Source organism: Scardinius erythrophthalmus, assembly GCF_964197995.2.
Source record: "Scardinius erythrophthalmus genome assembly, chromosome: 6".
Lineage (NCBI taxonomy): Eukaryota > Metazoa > Chordata > Actinopteri > Cypriniformes > Leuciscidae > Scardinius > Scardinius erythrophthalmus.
The window spans coordinates 50,481,500-50,490,891 of NC_138226.1; the positions used below are offsets into that span (position 1 = coordinate 50,481,500).

At 46.0% G+C, this 9,392-nt stretch overlaps 1 protein-coding gene across 1 annotated transcript in view; it reads right to left on the reverse strand.

The window, feature by feature from the left end:
* Window positions 1–5,911, reverse strand: part of LOC308692112 (hyccin 2-like) — a 108,928-nt gene extending 103,017 nt beyond the window's left edge. Inside the window, exon 1 of the mRNA XM_081367859.1 lies at window positions 5,638–5,911. The gene's annotated coding sequence lies outside the window, so the exon portion shown is untranslated. The remainder of the gene's footprint in view (window positions 1–5,637) is intronic.
* Window positions 5,912–9,392: the final 3,481 nt, after the last annotated feature.

Here is a 9,392-nt window from a genome sequence, read left to right on the forward strand (position 1 = left end):
GTAACTAGCCTGACTACGTCAGACTTCGTACTTCCGCTCAATTTCAGTTCGCTTCTGTACTCTGTTTTCCTCCGGCCTGAAAACAGCCGGGCCAATCAACGAACAGAGGGCGGGCCGAGAGCCGTGACGTAGATGCTGATTGTACCGTGGATGCGTAGATTTACTTCACATAATCTGCAAAAGTCGCGCACAGCCATGTTCACTCCGGTATTTCGCTCGACGGTTTTGTTTTCGCATCATACATGTGTTTACAGTGGAAGTTAGATGCGGCTGATACGCATAACACACGCCATAACCAAACGTTATGTGATTGGCTTACGGCGTAACCAATGATTTTAAACTTCAGACAAGCGCCCCCCGCGAGAAAGAAAACGCTTTTCAATTATGCCATGCCAGACTCTGTCTACGAAGCAAAGCGAAGTAGCAGAGTTTGGTATTACCAGGCTATCTGTTAACTAGAGCACGCCAAAAAATAAAGCGCAGTTTATTGACATGACAACAAATCAAACACCTGAACACAGAGGAAAGAAACACCTGAACACAGAGGAGTGGAACACCTGAACACAGAGGAGAGGAACACCTGAACACAGAGGAGAGGAACACCTGAACACAGAGGAGAGGAACACCTGAACACAGAGGAGAGGAACACCTGAACACAGAGGAGTGGAACACCTGAACACAGAGGAGAGGAACACCTGAACACAGAGGAGAGGAACACCTGAACACAGAGGAGAGAAACACCTGAACACAGAGGAGAGGAACACCTGAACACAGAGGAGAGGAACACCTGAACACAGAGGAGAGGAACACCTGAACACAGAGGAGAGGAACACCTGAACACAGAGGAGTGGAACACCTGAACACAGAGGAGAGGAACACCTGAACACAGAGGAGAGGAACACCTGAACACAGAGGAGAGGAACACCTGAACACAGAGGAGAGGAACACCTGAACACAGAGGAGAGGAACACCTGAACACAGAGGAGAGGAACACCTGAACACAGAGGAGAGGAACACCTGAACACAGAGGAGAGGAACACCTGAACACAGAGGAGAGGAACACCTGAACACAGAGGAGAGGAACACCTGAACACAGAGGAGAGGAACACCTGAACACAGAGGAAAGAAACACCTGAACACAGAGGAGTGGAACACCTGAACACAGAGGAGAGGAACACCTGAACACAGAGGAGAGGAACACCTGAACACAGAGGAGAGGAACACCTGAACACAGAGGAGAGGAACACCTGAACACAGAGGAGAGGAACACCTGAACACAGAGGAGTGGAACACCTGAACACAGAGGAGAGGAACACCTGAACACAGAGGAGAGGAACACCTGAACACAGAGGAGAGGAACACCTGAACACAGAGGAGAGGAACACCTGAACACAGAGGAGAGGAACACCTGAACACAGAGGAGAGGAACACCTGAACACAGAGGAGAGGAACACCTGAACACAGAGGAGAGGAACACCTGAACACAGAGGAGAGGAACACCTGAACACAGAGGAGTGGAACACCTGAACACAGAGGAGAGGAACACCTGAACACAGAGGAGAGGAACACCTGAACACAGAGGAGAGGAACACCTGAACACAGAGGAGAGGAACACCTGAACACAGAGGAGAGGAACACCTGAACACAGAGGAGAGGAACACCTGAACACAGAGGAGAGGAACACCTGAACACAGAGGAGAGGAACACCTGAACACAGAGGAGAGGAACACCTGAACACAGAGGAGAGGAACACCTGAACACAGAGGAGAGGAACACCTGAACACAGAGGAGAGGAACACCTGAACACAGAGGAGAGGAACACCTGAACACAGAGGAGAGGAACACCTGAACACAGAGGAGAGGAACACCTGAACACAGAGGAGAGAAACACCTGAACACAGAGGAGAGGAACACCTGAACACAGAGGAGAGGAACACCTGAACACAGAGGAGAGGAACACCTGAACACAGAGGAGTGGAACACCTGAACACAGAGGAGAGGAACACCTGAACACAGAGGAGAGAAACACCTGAACACAGAGGAGAGGAACACCTGAACACAGAGGAGAGGAACACCTGAACACAGAGGAGAGGAACACCTGAACACAGAGGAGAGGAACACCTGAACACAGAGGAGAGGAACACCTGAACACAGAGGAGAGGAACACCTGAACACAGAGGAGAGGAACACCTGAACACAGAGGAGTGGAACACCTGAACACAGAGGAGAGGAACACCTGAACACAGAGGAGAGGAACACCTGAACACAGAGGAGAGGAACACCTGAACACAGAGGAGAGGAACACCTGAACACAGAGGAGAGGAACACCTGAACACAGAGGAGTGGAACACCTGAACACAGAGGAGAGGAACACCTGAACACAGAGGAGAGGAACACCTGAACACAGAGGAGAGGAACACCTGAACACAGAGGAGAGGAACACCTGAACACAGAGGAGAGGAACACCTGAACACAGAGGAGTGGAACACCTGAACACAGAGGAGAGGAACACCTGAACACAGAGGAGAGGAACACCTGAACACAGAGGAGAGGAACACCTGAACACAGAGGAGAGGAACACCTGAACACAGAGGAGAGGAACACCTGAACACAGAGGAGAGGAACACCTGAACACAGAGGAGAGGAACACCTGAACACAGAGGAGAGGAACACCTGAACACAGAGGAGAGGAACACCTGAACACAGAGGAGAGGAACACCTGAACACAGAGGAGAGGAACACCTGAACACAGAGGAGAGGAACACCTGAACACAGAGGAGAGGAACACCTGAACACAGAGGAGAGGAACACCTGAACACAGAGGAGAGGAACACCTGAACACAGAGGAGAGAAACACCTGAACACAGAGGAGAGGAACACCTGAACACAGAGGAGAGGAACACCTGAACACAGAGGAGAGGAACACCTGAACACAGAGGAGAGGAACACCTGAACACAGAGGAGAGGAACACCTGAACACAGAGGAGAGGAACACCTGAACACAGAGGAGAGGAACACCTGAACACAGAGGAGAGGAACACCTGAACACAGAGGAGAGGAACACCTGAACACAGAGGAGAGGAACACCTGAACACAGAGGAGAGGAACACCTGAACACAGAGGAGAGGAACACCTGAACACAGAGGAGAGAAACACCTGAACACAGAGGAGAGGAACACCTGAACACAGAGGAGAGGAACACCTGAACACAGAGGAGAGGAACACCTGAACACAGAGGAGAGGAACACCTGAACACAGAGGAGAGAAACACCTGAACACAGAGGAGAGAAACACCTGAACACAGAGGAGAGGAACACCTGAACACAGAGGAGAGGAACACCTGAACACAGAGGAGAGGAACACCTGAACACAGAGGAGAGGAACACCTGAACACAGAGGAGAGGAACACCTGAACACAGAGGAGAGAAACACCTGAACACAGAGGAGAGGAACACCTGAACACAGAGGAGAGGAACACCTGAACACAGAGGAGAGGAACACCTGAACACAGAGGAGAGGAACACCTGAACACAGAGGAGAGGAACACCTGAACACAGAGGAGAGGAACACCTGAACACAGAGGAGAGGAACACCTGAACACAGAGGAGAGGAACACCTGAACACAGAGGAGAGGAACACCTGAACACAGAGGAGAGGAACACCTGAACACAGAGGAGAGGAACACCTGAACACAGAGGAGAGGAACACCTGAACACAGAGGAGAGGAACACCTGAACACAGAGGAGAGGAACACCTGAACACAGAGGAGAGGAACACCTGAACACAGAGGAGTGGAACACCTGAACACAGAGGAGAGGAACACCTGAACACAGAGGAGAGGAACACCTGAACACAGAGGAGAGGAACACCTGAACACAGAGGAGAGGAACACCTGAACACAGAGGAGAGGAACACCTGAACACAGAGGAGAGGAACACCTGAACACAGAGGAGTGGAACACCTGAACACAGAGGAGAGGAACACCTGAACACAGAGGAGAGGAACACCTGAACACAGAGGAGAGGAACACCTGAACACAGAGGAGAGGAACACCTGAACACAGAGGAGAGAAACACCTGAACACAGAGGAGAGGAACACCTGAACACAGAGGAGAGGAACACCTGAACACAGAGGAGAGGAACACCTGAACACAGAGGAGAGGAACACCTGAACACAGAGGAGAGGAACACCTGAACACAGAGGAGAGGAACACCTGAACACAGAGGAGAGGAACACCTGAACACAGAGGAGAGGAACACCTGAACACAGAGGAGAGGAACACCTGAACACAGAGGAGTGGAACACCTGAACACAGAGGAGAGGAACACCTGAACACAGAGGAGAGGAACACCTGAACACAGAGGAGAGGAACACCTGAACACAGAGGAGAGGAACACCTGAACACAGAGGAGAGGAACACCTGAACACAGAGGAGAGGAACACCTGAACACAGAGGAGAGGAACACCTGAACACAGAGGAGAGGAACACCTGAACACAGAGGAAAGAAACACCTGAACACAGAGGAGAGGAACACCTGAACACAGAGGAGAGGAACACCTGAACACAGAGGAGAGGAACACCTGAACACAGAGGAGAGGAACACCTGAACACAGAGGAGTGGAACACCTGAACACAGAGGAGAGGAACACCTGAACACAGAGGAGAGGAACACCTGAACACAGAGGAGAGGAACACCTGAACACAGAGGAGAGGAACACCTGAACACAGAGGAGAGGAACACCTGAACACAGAGGAGAGGAACACCTGAACACAGAGGAGAGGAACACCTGAGGCATCGTTCACATCCGAGACTGTGAAGCGTCAGTGCCAGAGCCGGATCTACAGGAGACAAACTCCTCAAACCACAGCAGGAGTCGACACTGGCATCTGGGATTACAGCAAACTGGACAAACCAGTGCATAGTTATGTTTATATGACGATAAAGGGAGCGCACTGTGTACTTATACACACACACACAAGTGACATTTGTTTAATAAGCATTTTGTTTTTGTGCTTTTAAGAGGACCCGCATCCACATATGCTGCAGTTTTAGGAGTTACATCTGCATGTCAATTATGAAACGGAATGACAGACGTGTTAGGCCTAATGCAGATTAATATAGAAATATATATATAAATATATTAATATAAAAATTAATAATATAAAATGCTGTTGCAATAACTTATACATCTTGTAAATTATCTTACTGTTTCTGTCGTTCAGAAGACTTCATTTCACCGTCAACAGTTCAGCTACATTATTAATTATTCGAGTAGGATATTATCTTTTCTGTCGCAGCGATTCCAGCATTAGATCAACATCACGACTCGCAGCATCAGACACACACACACAGAGAGAGAGAGAGAGAGAGAGAGAGAGAGAGAGAGAGAGAGAGAGAGAGAGAGAGAGAGAGAGAGAGAGAACATTCAGCGCGTATGGACTCTTACGTCACGAGTCAGTCAGCAAGCGAGCACACACACATATACACATATATAATCGTCATCGTGCAGTTATTAGTGCAGTATGATGAAACAGCGCCTTCTCGCATCATTGACAGAATAAACTTTCAACAGCACGTGCGTGTGTATAGTGTGTGTGTGTAGTGTGTGTTAAAGGCAGTAGACGATGAACTCACCTAGTCAGTGTTCCTCGGATGATCAGCTGTGTGTGTGTGTGTGTGTGTGTGTGTGTGTGTGTGTGTGTTTTAAAGGCAGTAGATGATGAACTCGCCTAGTTAGGGTTCCTCAGATGATCAGCTGTGTGTGTGTGTGTTAAAGGCAGTAGATGATCAACTGTGTGTGTATAGTGTGTGTGTGTGTGTTAAAGGCAGTAGATGATGAACTAGTGTTCCTCGGATGATCAGCTGTAGCTCGCGCATCTCTAACAGAGCCAGCAGCCTACAAGTCAATGACGACAAACTCCGCCCCCTTTTACAACCGGAAGTAGAGGCGGAAAATAGATAATAAAAGCATGGCTAATCTATTTATAAAACAGACAGGGTGAATTTACTTTTTCCTGCCGATTTTCGAAATGCATAAATCTTATTGTGAACAATTCATACGTGTTTAATTATTTTTTTTTGTTTGTTTAATCAAAATGTTACTGGATATTCCAGTGTCCTGGTGCGTTCAAAGTTCTCTTAAGTTCATGGTTTCCCCCCCTTTTTTTCCCCTCCTACTTTCATGTTTATGAGTTGGAAAGTGTTGTCGACGTCATGCGCATTCAGTCTACTAAAGAATAAGCACAGTGCATCAGGTGTGTTTTAGAGTAGGGCGGTATCCAAATTTTGATACCGTCGAACCTCCTCCCTATTTTACCGCGGTATACGGGATTACCGTGACTAATTAAAAATTATGATGTAAGGCTCAGACAGCGTCACCAAACTGTTGGCTTGTGGCTACACGTACAGAAACTGATATACTAATATTATAAAAAAATATATATATATTATAATAATAAACGAGGCTCAAACGTCCATTTCGTAACAGACATTCTGTTTATTTGAGCAATTTCGTCAAAGAAACAACACACTAAGCCTGTAAAGCATTGAAATACAAATTAGGGATGGGACTTTCAAGCAAAAATAATATTCGAAGATCGCTGGGTATTATTTGATTATTATTCGAAAATCGCACCTCTCCTCCCCCACATGGACGCACACATAGAGGGTTTTCACCTACGTCACGATTTGGTCAGTTACCCGGATGTGCGGCCATATTGGAGGTACTCGGATGTAAACAACGGCATGGATTGCTCTGTTTATGTACTACTGAACACATTGTTACACTAATTTCTGATGTCTAAACCACGGGAACAACACATGGAAGCTGCGAAATCATATAGAGAAGGACTTAAAGCAGGAAAGAGCTCAAAATTGACAAACTTAAGGTAATATGTGGTAAAGATCTGAACGAGCTAGCTTCCTCTAACTAGTCCTTACTTCTATTTCATATCCCGACATTGGCTACGTTCAGATTGTCAGTCCAAAAAAACCAAGCACATGAAATCCGTTTCAAGCTACATCCATATGTGGTTTAATATCCTATTCAAATAACATATCAGGAAATCCACCAGTCTGAACCCAGATAGCAATTACATTTGGCCCGGATCCGTTTTAAGCCCCTTGCCTCCGTTTCTATCTTAGAGACGTTTTCTGATTGTGAACCAGATCCGTGCCAGATAGAGGTTTCAGCTTAAACATTCTAATTGCCATCAGTTCAGTATTTATATCATTTTACAGATCTGGCCCAGATCACTTTTCCCATAGGTAACCGAAAGACATTAGCTGTGTCTGACACTGATTTGGTCCAGATCTGCAATATGAATCTGAGCCGATACTGTTTTCACATAGGCTACACGGGTGTGGCCCGAATCTGTGATACATATCTGAGCCGACTGCATTTAAAAAAGGGCTAAAAACTGCTCTGGCCCATATCTGCAAAACGGATTTGAGCCAACACTGTTTTGACAGAGACTACCTGATGTGGACCACATCCGAAATACTTCTCTCAAACTGTGTGAAGAACTCCGTGGAATAAACATTTTCAAAACAACATGGTTACCTGTCTGCATATTTTTTTTTGTTATTTTATGCCTAGGTAGCATAGTTAATATGATACCCTAACTGACAAAAATGCCGAAAATAAGGCAAAAGGACAATCCAGTGGTGATTTAAGCAGAATCGTAACACATCCGGCACAGCTCCGGTAGGCGGAATCGTTTCACGCACCCGTTACGCATCTGTAACAGGATGATCAGGCGGTGCTGGATCGGCGCTGGCACATATCCGCAACAACCCCTAAAAACAGACCAGAAACGGCTTTGGCCTGATGTTTGTTTGGACTCAGGAACGAGTCCATGAGGCGGATGCGGGCCAGACCCGGCTCTATCGTTTTGCGGTTGCGTCCCTGTTCCGTTACAGCGTCCAGTGGCTATCTGGGAACGCTCTTCCGCGAGGTTTATGTGACTTTCTCACGCCACGTAAAATATAAACATCAGACGTTGTTATAGGGAACATGCTGAAAGTTGCTGCCGAAACAATGCTGTTGTTGCAAAGTGCCGGACAAGCAGAAAAGTATTATTTTTGAAAAGTATTTTGAAACCGGCGCGGATGAAAAAGAGTTGTGCATACAGTACCAGCCTCCTACAGTTCTGCAGCTCGAGACACAGTAGTCCAGCGCGGCGGCTATACATTTCCATATTGTAAAATTTAAATAAGAAAACATTTATATTGCAAATGCAAACCCCTCCATCAACGCAACATCATTGCCGTATTGTCAAAGAGCTGCGTGGACACACAAATCGGATCTGAACAGTTGCAATACAGTGTGGACATCATTTTAGATCATATTCCAATCGGATACAAAGATAATCGGATTGACAGTGTGTATGTACCCATAGTTAACTATTTTACGTCAAAATTTTAGCCATAGTTAACGCTTCATTTACACATGTGGCTGATGCTGTGCCTCTCTCAACCACAAACGCCATCTTTCATCAGTTTTTTGCACTCTTCTCTTTAACTTTCGGCAGTCTATAGAACTAGAAATGTTTTTTCTTGGTGCGACCGATGAGTACAGACCAAAACTTGACCATTTTTCAGAAGCAATAATCAGCCAAATTTGCGAGTCCGTTCAGTTCAATGGCACTGTTTACGTTCAGTGCCTCCAAAATGGCCGACTTCCGGGTTGATGACGCGTCGTGAAAACCCTCTATACAGGCAAACACCAGAGCATGTGTGCAAAACGGAGCGGTGTGACTTACAAAACTTAAACATACATTTCATATTATGTTTACATAATATAATGTTTTTTTTTATCTATGTTGATTATATGAAAAGGGAACCACATGAGATATGTAAGATAGGATCATAAGATGCCCAATACAGTGCTATGCATAAGTTTAGACACCAATGCTAAAGTTGACTAAAAAGAGGAATAAAAAATCATCTTTTGGAAATTGAACTTAATGCCTTAATTAAACAAATTTGGAAAAATCCAACCTTTAAGGACATCAATTTTCTTTGTGAATGAATAATGTATCGTAAATAAATAAATGTTCTTCCTTAAAATACAGGGTGCATAAGTTTGGACACCCCTATGTTAAATTCCCATAAAGGCAGGCAGATTTTTATTTTTAAAGGCCAGTTACTTCATGGATCCAGGATACTATGCATCCTGATAAAGTTCCCTTGGCCTCTGGACTTAAAATAGCCGCACATCATCACATAGCCTTCACCATACCTAAAGATTGGCATGGAGTACTTTCCATAAGATCATCTCTCAATGCAAATCAAACCAGCTATTAGGCTAACTGAAATAAAACCATGCCAATCTCTAGGTCAGGGGTCGGCAAATAACTATGGACGCGGGCCAATTTTTTTTTTAACCA